Consider the following 13,408-nt stretch of genomic DNA (forward strand, 5'->3'; position numbering starts at 1 on the left):
TCAGTTTGGTAACTACTATTGGTCGGTGGGAATATAATTATTGGTACTTATGTATTATCTGGGCTCCCATGTTAAATGCACCCCATTTTTTTCATACCCCTACTATCCAACTACGCATGGAGTTGATTTTATATAGTGTGGCGAGCGCAGCGAGCCACCGTGCCCGAAGTGTGGCGAGCGGACGCGATCTCATAAGAAAAAAGGGAGTCCAGATATTACATAAGTACCTAATTATTTCTGTTTTTGAATCATTCAGTTTGAGGTGGCGAGATGACATCCAAGATGAAACAGCAGAAAGACATCAGTGACACGGCCCAATACAGATGGGGACATGTCCAGGGAGTATAGGTAGATTTGAGTATCATCTGTGTACAGATGAGACTGGAATCCAAAAGAGCTGATTAGTTTGCTCTGAGAAACTAACACTGAAAGAGCGGTTACATAGATAGGAGAAGTGTCCTGAAGAAGTAGGGATTGTAGTGTTTGTATGAGAAGGGAATAATAAAGTTTTAAAAGCAGCAAAGAGATCAAGAATAATTAAAAGTATTGGTCTTTAAGGCCCCCATACACTGATCTGATTTGGGCTGGAGTTAAGAAAGTGAGTGAGGCGAGTGTAGGCAAGTCTTTCAAGTAGCTTGCAGTGACATGGAAGCTGAGAAATGGGATGGTAGTTACAGAGACAGTTTGGGTCAGAATTGTTTTTTTTTTTCAGAATTTAAGTTATTACTAAATGGTTGTAACAATGAAGGGAAGATACCAGTAGAGAGAGATATTACAGATTCTAGCTAAGGTTGGGATGAGCACAGTAGACAGAGCATTACTTATTTGTGAGGGTATAGGTTGAAGAGGAGAGGTAGCAGAGTAGCAGGATTAGAAGAGGGCAGTACGGATGGTGTAATGGTTATAGCATTACTGCCTAACAGCACTGAGGTCATGGGTTCTATCCCCACCATGTGTTATATATACGGGGCAGTGCGGATGGTGTAATGGTTAGCATTACTGCCTAACAGCACTGAGGTCATGGGTTCTATCCCCACCATGTGTTATATATACGGGGCAGTACGGATGGTGTAATGGTTAGTATTACTGCCTCAGCACTGAGGTCATGGGTTCTATCCCCACCATGTGTTATATATACAGGGCAGCACGGATGGTGTAATGGTTAGCATTACTGCCTCACAGCACTGAGGTCATGGGTTCCATTCCCACCATGTGTTATATATACGGGGCAGTACGGATGGTGTAATGTACTGCCTCACAGCACTGAGGTCATGGGTTCCATTCCCACCATGTGTTATATAAACGGGGCAGTACGGACGGTGTAATATTTAGCATTACTGCCTCACAGCAGTGAGGTCATGGGTTCTATCCCCACCATGTGTTATATATACAGGGCAGTACGGATGGTGTAATGGTTAGCATTACTGCCTCACAGCACTGAGGTCATGGGTTCTATTCCCACCATGTGTTATATATACAGGGCAGTACGGATGGTGTAATATTTAGCATTACTGCCTCACAGCAGTGAGGTCATGGGTTCTATTCCCACCATGTGTTATATATACAGGGCAGTACGGACGGTGTAATGGTTAGCATTACTGCCTCACAGCACTGAGGTCATGGGTTCCATTCCCACCATGTGTTATATATACGGGGCAGTACGGACGGTGTAATGGTTAGCATTACTGCCTCACAGTACTGATGACATGGGTTCTATCCCCACCATGTGTTATATATACAGGGCAGTATGGATGGTGTAATGGTTAGCATTACTGCCTCACAGCACTGAGGTCATGGGTTCCATTCCCACCATGTGTTATATATACGGGGCAGTACGGATGGTGTAATGGTTAGCATTACTGCCTCACAGCACTGAGGTCATGGGTTCTATCCCCACCATGTGTTATATATACAGGGCAGTACGGACGGTGTAATGGTTACATTACTGCCTCACAGCGCTGAGGTCATGGGTTCTATCCCCACCATGTGTTATATATACGGGGCAGTACGGATGGTGTAATGGTTAGCATTACTGCCTAACAGCACTGAGGTCATGGGTTCTATCCCCACCATGTGTTATATATACGGGGCAGTGCGGATGGTGTAATGGTTAGCATTACTGCCTAACAGCACTGAGGTCATGGGTTCTATCCCCACCATGTGTTATATATACAGGGCAGTACGGATGGTGTAATGGTTAGTATTACTGCCTCAGCACTGAGGTCATGGGTTCTATCCCCACCATGTGTTATATATACAGGGCAGCACGGATGGTGTAATGGTTAGCATTACTGCCTCACAGCACTGAGGTCATGGGTTCCATTCCCACCATGTGTTATATATACGGGGCAGTACGGATGGTGTAATGTACTGCCTCACAGCACTGAGGTCATGGGTTCCATTCCCACCATGTGTTATATAAACGGGGCAGTACGGACGGTGTAATATTTAGCATTACTGCCTCACAGCAGTGAGGTCATGGGTTCTATCCCCACCATGTGTTATATATACAGGGCAGTACGGATGGTGTAATGGTTAGCATTACTGCCTCACAGCACTGAGGTCATGGGTTCTATTCCCACCATGTGTTATATATACAGGGCAGTACGGATGGTGTAATATTTAGCATTACTGCCTCACAGCAGTGAGGTCATGGGTTCTATTCCCACCATGTGTTATATATACAGGGCAGTACGGACGGTGTAATGGTTAGCATTACTGCCTCACAGCACTGAGGTCATGGGTTCCATTCCCACCATGTGTTATATATACGGGGCAGTACGGACGGTGTAATGGTTAGCATTACTGCCTCACAGTACTGATGACATGGGTTCTATCCCCACCATGTGTTATATATACAGGGCAGTATGGATGGTGTAATGGTTAGCATTACTGCCTCACAGCACTGAGGTCATGGGTTCCATTCCCACCATGTGTTATATATACGGGGCAGTACGGATGGTGTAATGGTTAGCATTACTGCCTCACAGCACTGAGGTCATGGGTTCTATCCCCACCATGTGTTATATATACAGGGCAGTACGGACGGTGTAATGGTTATCATTACTGCCTCACAGCGCTGAGGTCATGGGTTCTATCCCCACCATGTGTTATATATACGGGGCAGTACGGATGGTGTAATGGTTAGTATTACTGCCTCAGCACTGAGGTCATGGGTTCTATCCCCACCATGTGTTATATATACGGGGCAGTACGCACGGTGTAATGGTTAATATTACTGCCTCACAGCACTGAGGTCATGGGTTCGATTCCCACCATGGCTCTAACTGTGTAGAGTTTGTATATTCTCCCCGTTTCCTCCACAATCCAAAAATATACTGGTAGGCAAATTGGCTCCCAACAAAATTAACCCTAGAATGTCTGTGTGTGCGTGTACATGTGGTAGGGAATATAGTTTTGTAAGCTGCACTGGGGCAGGGACTGATGTGAATGTTCAACTATACTCTGTAAAGCGCTGCAGAATCTGTGTGCGCTATATAAGAAACTGTTAATAAATAAATAAATAAATACTTCGGGCGAAATGTAATAGGGTGCGATTTTTGGACGAGTTCCAAACTCGCCAGAAATCGCACCTTTAAAAATCGCGTTTTTTGCCGCGAATTCGCATATGTAATGAGATGCGAATTAGCGGCAAAAAATGCGATTTGCCGCGATTTTTAGTCATGAAAATGTGCGCATTTTCAGTCATGAAAATGTGCGCATTTTCATAAATGCGATTTTGTGCAAAAAAAAAAAAGTAAAAAAAAAAAACGGCGTGGGGTCCCCCCTCCTAAGCATAACCAGCCCCGGGCTCATTGAGCCGGACCTGGTTCCAAAAATACGGGGGGACTAAAAGCATAGGGGTCCCCCGTATTTCTGAAACCAGCCCCGGACTCTTGGACCGGTCCTGGTTCCAAAAATACGGGGGACAAAAAATCTGGGGGTCCCCCGTATTTTGAAACCAGCACCGGGCTCCAACAGCCCGCGGTGTCATGCCACAGCCGGGGGACACTTTTTATACAAGGTCCCCCGGCCAAAACATGAGCACCGTGGCTGGTCAGCCTTGGACGGGGTACCTGGAGGAGTGGGGACCCCCCCAATAAAGGGGTCCCCCCCCCCAGGCTTCACCCGTCCAGGGCTGAAGCCCGGGGCTGTCACCGGCGTCCGTGGCCAGTGGACGCCGGCCTGATAGGGTTAAATCCATCACACATATCATTACATTGCTTTTTACCGGCGAACTACAAGTGCCAGCAGACCTCCCCCGCATGCTGGGACTTGGAGAACCACAAGTCCCAGCATGCGGGGCATTAATGGGCCCGCTGGGACTTGTAGTCCCCCTGTAAAAAGAATGTTTATAAAAAACACACACACAGAGAAGTACAAGTTTATTACACACACACACACCTCACTTTTACACCAGCGTTACTTACCATTCCTGGATCCAGCGCTGGTCTGGCTGCTTCACAGCCGGCTCCCCCCGAACTGACAGGCAGCGGGGAGAACCGGCTTTCTCCGTTGCTTCTAACAGCTTCTGTAGCGCTGTCCGAGTGCTACAGAGGCTGAGAGCGTGATTGGCTGAGCTACAGTATGCGTCTCCATGGAGACGCATAGCTCAGCCAATCAGGACTGAGCTATGCGTCTCCATGGAGACGCATACTGTAGCTCAGCCAATCACGCTCTCAGCCTCTGTAGCACTCGGACAGCGCTACAGAAGCTACGGAGAAAGCCGGTGACAGGCAACGGAGAAAGCCGGTTCTCCCCGCTGCCTGTCAGTGCGGGGGGAGCCGGCTGTAAAGCAGCCAGACCAGCGCTGGATCCAGGAATGGTAAGTAACGCTGGTGTAAAAGTGAGGTGTGTGTGTGTAATAAACTTGTACTTCTCTGTGTGTGTGTTTTTTATAAACATTCTTTTTACAGGTGGACTACAAGTCCCAGCGGGCCCATTAATGCCCCGCATGCTGGGACTTGTGGTTCTCCAAGTCCCAGCATGCGGGGGAGGTCTGCTGGCACTTGTAGTTCGCCGGTAAAAAGCAATGTAATGATATGTATGATGGATTTAACCCTATCAGGCCGGCGTCCACTGGCCACGGACGCCGGTGACATCCCCGGGCTTCAGCCCTGGACGGGTGAAGCCTGGGGGGGGGGGACCCCTTTATTGGGGGGGTCCCCACTCCTCCAGGTACCCCGTCCAAGGCTGACCAGCCACGGTGCTCATGTTTTGGCCGGGGGACCTTGTATAAAAAGTGTCCCCCGGCTGTGGCATGACACCGCGGGCTGTTGGAGCCCGGTGCTGGTTTCAAAATACGGGGGACCCCCAGATTTTTTGTCCCCCATATTTTTGGAACCAGGACCGGTCCAAGAGTCCGGGGCTGGTTTCAGAAATACGGGGGACCCCTATGCTTTTTGTCCCCCCGTATTTTTGGAACCAGGTCCGGCTCAATGAGCCCGGGGCTGGTTATGCTTAGGAGGGGGGACCCCACGCCGTTTTTTTTTATAAAAACACTTTTACACATTTTTATTAACAGAACCATGCACAGATCTCAATGATCTGTGCATGGTTCTGTCAAATTCGCCTGTCAGAACCTGGTCTATTTTTTTTGCGATTTTTGGTAACATTTACCAAAAATCGCACCCTATTACATTTGCGAGTTGTATACTTTATAATGGGAAAACATCTGGATGCGAATTGAAATGTGACTAAAAATCGCACTTCTAAAAGTGCGATTTCGCGATTTTTTACCGCGATTTTCAACCTATTAAATGTGCGATTTTCGGAAAATGTGCAATTTCGGCCGTTTTTGACCAAAAATCGCACATGTCTAAAAAATCGCACCCTATTACATTTCGCCCCAGATCTTCATTTGTGGGATCAAAAGAAGAGAATGTGCCATTATGCAAAAGATGTACAAACACAATCCTTAATACCTTAACAACTATTCTTTAAACTCGATTCTGCAAAACACAAAGTCAGAAAGGTACACCTTTGAGTAACATTCATGGGCGTAACGGAACTATAGTGGATTCAAGAAAGTACCATTGCTATAGATATCTACCAAGTTATCTACTAATATGAACTGATGCAATACAGTGTGGCATAATATGTACTGGGGGCACTGTGACATAATGTGAACTAGGGTACTTGTGTGGCCAATTCAAAATGTTGCTATGCGACCCACCAAGTTCTAGTTCCATGTAAACATGCTGTTCTATCTCACCAGGGGCTGGCCATAAACTTAATATATTCACTAAGGCCACCTTAGATGATATACTGTATATTATTTATTCCATACAAAATACTTGTGTTAAATATCTATTTTAATAGGATTTGAACAATGGAGGATTTGGTTACTACTGTATTCTGTAGATATCACTAACAGATTGAATTTTTGCCAGCTTTGATGAATATTTAGCAATAACCATTTTAAATAGTAAAGTATTAAATGCAATATGTAAGTCTTCAGTGATTTCACCAGTTTGTACTGCGCTATTGTACTCTGGCGGCGCCATATAAACAAAATAATAATAGGGCCGCAATGGGTACATGATCTACTAATTGCAATACTTTTATTCAGTGGAACCGCTCAGTACCCTTGTGCTAATGCCCATTAATGACCATTAAAACCTAAATTTGCAATTTTGCAATTTCCCACTGTGCATCGTTAAGATAAAATAGGTTCATCAGCATAATATGTGTCTTCCACTCCATTCCTGCTCTGTTAAAAAGTAAAATATTAACTTCTTTCTCCATGACAGATGGTTAATGCCCACATCTTTAGTGGAGTGTTCGTAATGGGGTCTGATAGGTCAAAAAGCTGGTAACTTGCTGCGAAAACTTTTCCACTACCGCTAAATCAACTAAACTACACCGTGTTTATGACAAGGCAAGTGTGTCTGTCCAAAGGTCACTCTGTGTCTACTCTCCTAGAGAAGACATACAGATGGAGCGCCTCTCGCTATTGCAGGGGATGGCAGAAGATTCGCCAGCAACCATCCGCCTTGCTTCCCCCCCCCCTAACCCTGTCCGTCTCCCTGAAGAGGAGACGAACAGGGTTCCCGTCCCCCCGCCGACGGGAAACTGAGACGCGCATGCGTGTGAGATGCACACGCGTCTCAGTCAGATGGGGCGCCTCTCCGCTGGCGATCGCCAGCGGACAGATTCTGGCGCTGGCTGTCATCTCTCCTCCACCCTGATCACTGCTTCCCACGCTAGAGTTCAGGACTTTGCCCGTGCTGCGCCCCTTCAGTGGAACGCACTCCCTTGCTCCATTAGACTCTCCCCTAAATATGCCTGCGCTGCTCACAGCGATTGTTCTTTTAGTATAAATAAATACAAATATGGTCAAGTCAATTAATTGAAGTCTGGTTAAATATTGCACCAAAAAAGAACAATCGCTGTGAGCGGCGCCGGCATTTTTTACGGATATTTTGAGGATCTTTCACAGCAACATCAAAGAGTTGATCCAACTACTAACCTTCCAATGGGTTGACTCATAAACTTTTAAATATTCTCACAACAAGGCCAAAGTGGTTGATTGCTAGAAATATCAGCTACCAATTGGTCCTGATTTAGATGCGAACACTAATGTAGTCACAGCTGCGGTTTCTTACGCAGTTTACTATGGGAAACTATGGTAATGTTGTTGCCTGGAATTGTAATGAGACGCCCACCAGTGGCCTCCCTAAGATAAGGAACCGCAAACCCATGCACCAGTGGTCGCAGCAGGGATGGAACTAGCGGCCGTACAGCTAATACAATTCACCGGGGTCCGGCCACAATGAAAGGACCCACAGCTAGCAGCTAATTTGGTACTTGTGTATTATCACGGCGCCCACTAAGCTATTTGCTTAGTGGGCTATTCTGCGCAGGAAAATCGCATCGCATCTCATGGGCCATTGTAAGTGCCGATGCGATGCGATTTTCCTATGCAATTTATTCAGTGCTCTTTTATTTATATTGTATAGGGTGTACAATGCCATTAGGTATACATTAATGACATACAATGAGGTTTTAGGCACCCCCCTCACTATCCCCGCCACCCAGAAGCGTGGCGAACGGCGGCGGAACGTGTCCTCCGACCTTTTCATACCCCTACTATCCACGTCGGCATGGAGTTGATTTTATATAGTTATAGTGTGGTGAGCGTAGCGATCCACCGAGCCTGAAGCGAGGGGTCGCGGAATACATGTCATCCGGAATACAAGTCATCCGCGTCCCCTTGCGGGGCTCACTGCGCTCGCCACGCTTCGGGCTCGGTGGCTCGCTGCGCTCGCCACACTATATAAAGTCAACTCCACGCCGACGTGATTAGTAGGGGTATGAAAAGGTCGGAGGACGCATTCTGCCGCCCCTCGCGGGGCTCGCTGCGCTCGCTACGCTTCGGGGTGGCATGGATAGTGGGGGATGCCTAAAACCTCATTGTATACCAAATGGCATTGTACACCTAAAGGCATTGTACAGGTGCGATGCAATGCAATGCAATGCGATTCCCCGGGGCTAAGAGAGCAGTGAATAAATTACATAGGAAAATCGCATCCCATCGCATTACATCGCACGGCCGTTATAATGGCCAATGCGATGCGATTTCCCACTGTGCTGTACGTAAGAAACTTGGACGCCGTGATAATACACAAGTACCGCTAATTTATTTTATTTATTTATTAACAGTTTCTTATATAGCGCACACATATTACGCAGCGCTTTACAGAGCAGTTATGAGCAAAAACACATACCGAATTACAGTACAAGACAGTATATGACAAGTACATGGTAAATATGGATAGTTATATCAGAGGACAGGACACTGCAGCAATCATCAGGGTGGCAGAGGTTTATATATTCTAAGAAGGGCACATAAGGAGAGAGGGCCCTGCTCGTGAGAGCTTACATTCTAAAGGGGGAGGTTAGACAGACAGGGGTAACACAGAAGGGGAAGAGCCAGACCGACTAATTATATAGCTAATGAGGGATGCCCGGGTGTAGTACAGCGCCAGCGAGGGAGCTGGGCCAGCAGTGTCATCAGTTCAAATGAGGGTGAGGAGATCAGTCTTCACCCTTCAACTTAGAGCCTGAGCTGCATCTGTCAGTTTCCTAGGTCTCTGCTAGTTACAGACTGCATGCTGGGAGAAAGGAGGAGGGAAAGCTACGGGATGGGAGCTTTGTAGATTCACCAGCTGCCATGAAGAACCTTACTGCGCCAGACCCATGGAAAGTCAGCCAGTCTGTCTGTTTCTATCTATTATGTAATGTAACGTGAATAAGGAGCACTACCATGTGGAATAATGTGTATAAGGAGCAATATTGCATGGCATAATGTGTTTAAGGAACAATACTGTGTGGCGTCAAATGCGCAAGGAGCACTATGGTGTGGCGGATTGTGCAAAAGGAGCACAACGATGTGATGTCATGTGCATAATGAGCACTACTGTTTAGCATAACATTTCTAAGTAGTATTACTGTGTTGCATAATTAGGGAGAACTGTGTGGGGTAACATGCATAAGGAGCACAACTGTGTGGTGTAATGTGCATAAGGAGTAATACTATGTGGAGTAATGTACATAAGGAGCACTACTGTGTGTCATAACAAGCATAAGGAGCACCACTGTGTGGTGTAACATAAATAAGGAGCACTACTCGGTTATGTAACAAGTATAAAAAGCACTACTGTGTGGCCTAACGTGCATAAGGAGCACTACTGTGTGGCATAACGTGTATAATGAGCACTTCTCACTGATTTAATGTATATAAAGAGCACTACTGTATGGTGTAATGTGTATAAGGAGCAGTACTGTGTGATGTAACGTGTATAAGAAGCATTACTGTGTGGTGTAATATGTATAAAGACAACTACTGTGGTGTAATGTGTATAAGGAGCACTGCTTTGTAGCATAATGCATATAAAGAGCACTACTCCTTGGTGTAACATATATAAGGAGCACTACTGTGTGGTGGAATGTGTATAAGGAGCACAACTGTGTGGTGTAATGTGTGTAAGGAGCACTACTAAGGAGCGCTACATAGGGGCTTCATACAGCATATTACACTGTAGTAGCCTAACCCACTTCCATGCCGCCACTTTCCCTGGCTCCACAGCAAACGTTTCCCAGCTTGTTTCCTCACGTAAATTTGTGCTGATACGACACTTACATTCTTCCTGTCTCAGCCTTGTTGTGGTGAAAACCTCAAATGTTCATAAAAATAGTGAAATTAACAGCCCATTACTCCAGCTCGGATTCTCAGCCCTACAATGTTGTTTTTAAGAAAACAATATTTGTCTGATGACCATATAGGAAATGACTGAAGCAATTAAAGTTATTTTTCACTCATGAGTGGTGCTAATGTAAGCGATGAAGTTTGGTGAGTTTTCTATATAATTGCAATCATTTTGTGGCCAATACATAATTGTAAGCAAATCCTTACTCGCCAGGCGTTTGTGTCAGACATACAGCAGGGTTCATTTTTGTGTTGTCCAAACAATAAAAGGGATTAATGCTGCTGATTGTATTGTTACCACCATTTACAATTCGTCAGGAGTACTGGTAACACAGTGGGCTAAATGTCACCTCTCTGGGATACTGTTGTATCTCCAGGGCAGCTAAGCATCGCCAGGGCAGCTGAACATTGCAAGGGCAGCTGAGCATTGCCAGGGCATCTGAACATCGCCAGGGCAGCTGAACATGTACTGGACAGCTGAGTATCGCCAGGGCAGATGTGTATCACCACAGCAACTGAGCATCTCCAGGGCAGCTGTGTAACCATAACCTCCAACTGTACCATTTTGGCAGGTACAGTACCGTTTTTTATGGCCTGTACCCTTTTTTGGGTCTTCAACTGCCCATTGTAAGTATAGGAAAGGGGTCCTGACCAAATCCCATTTATCAGTGGCCACGCCCCCAAATTTGTACAGGTTTTTGCTCATCGGTTGAAAGGTATGTGAATCACCAGGGCAGCTACTGTAAGTATCGCTAGGACAGCTACTGTAAGTATCGCTAGGGCAGCTGAGCATCTCCAGTATAGCTCCTGTAAGTATCACTAGGGCAACTGAGCATCCCCAGGATAACTTCTGTAAGTATCGCTAGGGCAGCTGAGCATCCCCAGGATAGCGACTGTAAGTATCGCTAGGGCAGCTGATCATCTCCAGGATAGCTACTGTAAGTATCGCTAGGGCAGCTGAGCATCCCCAGGATAGCTACTGTAAGTATCGCTAGGGCAGCTGAGCATCCCCAGGATAGCTACTGTAAGTATCGCTAGGGCAGCTGAGCATTCCCAGGATAGCTACTGTAAGTATCGCTAGGGAAGCTGAGCATCCCCAGGATAGCTACTGTAAGTATCGCTAGGGCAGCTGAGCATCCCCAGGATAGCTACTGTAAGTATCGCTAGGGCAGCTGATCATCTCCAGGATAGCTACTGTAAGTATCGCTAGGGAAGCTGAGCATTCTCAGGATAGCTACTGTAAGTATCGCTAGGGCAGCTGATCATCTCCAGGATAGACACTGTAAGTATCGCTAGGGCAGCTGAGCATCTCCAGGATAGCTACTGTAAGTATCGCTAGGTCAGCTGAGCATCTCCAGGATAACTACTGTAAGTATCGCTAGGGCAGCTGAGCATCCCCAGTATAGCTACTGTAAGTGTCGCTAGGGCAGCTGAGCATTCCCAGGATAGCTACTGTAAGTATCGCTAGGGCAGCTGATCATCTCCAGGATAGACACTGTAAGTATCGCTAGGGCAGCTGAGCATCTCCAGGATAGCTACTGTAAGTATCGCTAGGGCAGCTGAGCATCCCCAGGATAGCTACTGTAAGTATCGTTAGGGCAGCTGAGCATACCCAGGATAGCTACTGTAAGTATCGCTAGGGCAGCTGAGCATCTCCAGGATAGCTACTGTAAGTATCGCTAGGGCAGCTGAGCATCTCCAGGATAGCTACTGTAAGTATCGCTAGGGCAGCTGAGCATCTCCAGGATAGCTACTGAAAGTATCGCTAGGGCAGCTGAGCATCCCCAGGATAGCTACTGTAAGTATCGCTAGGGCAGCTGATAATCTCCAGGATAGACACTGTAAGTATCACTAGGGCAGCTGAGCATCCCCAGGATAGCTACTGTAAGTATCGCTAGGGCAGCTGAGCATCCCCAGGATAGCTACTGTAAGTATCGCTAGGGCAGCTGAGCATCTCCAGGATAGCTACTGTAAGTATCGCTAGGGCAGCTGAGCATCTCCAGGATAGCTGCGGTAAGTATCGCTAGGGCAGCTGAGCATCCCCAGGATAGCTACTGTAAGTATCGCTAGGGCAGCTGATCATCTCCAGGATAGCTACTGTAAGTATCGCTAGGGAAGCTGAGCATTCCCAGGATAGCTACTGTAAGTATCGCTAGGGCAGCTGATCATCTCCAGGATAGACACTGTAAGTATCGCTAGGGCAGCTGAGCATCTCCAGGATAGCTACTGTAAGTATCGCTAGGGCAGCTGAGCATCTCCAGGATAGCTACTGTAAGTATCGCTAGGGCAGCTGAGCATCTCCAGGATAGCTACTGTAAGTATCACTAGGGCAGCTGAGCATCCACAGGATAGCTACTGTAAGTATCGTTAGGGCAGCTGAGCATCTCCAGGATAGCTACTGTAAGTATCGCTAGGGCAGCTGAGCATCCCCAGGATAGCTACTGTAAGTATCGTTAGAGCAGCTGAGCATCTCCAGGATAGCCACTGTAAGTATCGCTAGGGCAGCTGAGCATCCCCAGGATAACTACTGTAAGTATCGCTAGGGCAGCTGAGCATCCCCAGGATAGCTACTGTAAGTATCACTAGGGCAGCTGATCATCTCCAGGATAGCTACTGTAAGTATCACTAGGGCAGCTGAGCATCTCCAGGATAACTACTGTAAGTATCGCTAGGGCAGCTGAGCATCTCCAGGATAGCTACTGTAAGTATCGCTAGGGCAGCTGAGCATCTCCAGGATAACTACTGTAAGTATCGCTAGGGCAGCTGAGCATCCCCAGGATAGCTGCTGTAAGTGTCGCTAGGGAAGCTGAGCATCTCCAGGATAGCTGCTGTAAGTATCGCTAGGGCAGCTGAGCATCCCCAGGATAGCTGCTGTAAGTATAGCTAGGGCAGCTGAGCATCCCCAGGATAGCTACTGTAAGTATCGCTAGGGCAGCTGAGCATCTCCAGGATAGCTACTGTAAGTATCGCTAGGGCAGCTGATCATCCCCAGGATAGCTACTGTAAGTATCTCTAGGGCAGCTGAGCATACCTATGATATCCACTGTAAGTATCGCTAGGGCAGCTGAGCATCTCCAGGATAGCTACTGTAAGTATCGCTAGGGCAGCTGATCATCCCCAGGATAGCTACTGTAAGTATCTCTAGGGCAGCTGAGCATACCTAGGATAGCCACTGTAAGTATCGCTAGGGCAGCTGAG

The sequence above is a fragment of the Crinia signifera genome, chromosome 5 (assembly GCF_055691185.1).
Source record: "Crinia signifera chromosome 5, ASM5569118v1, whole genome shotgun sequence".
Taxonomy (NCBI): Eukaryota; Metazoa; Chordata; class Amphibia; order Anura; family Myobatrachidae; genus Crinia; species Crinia signifera.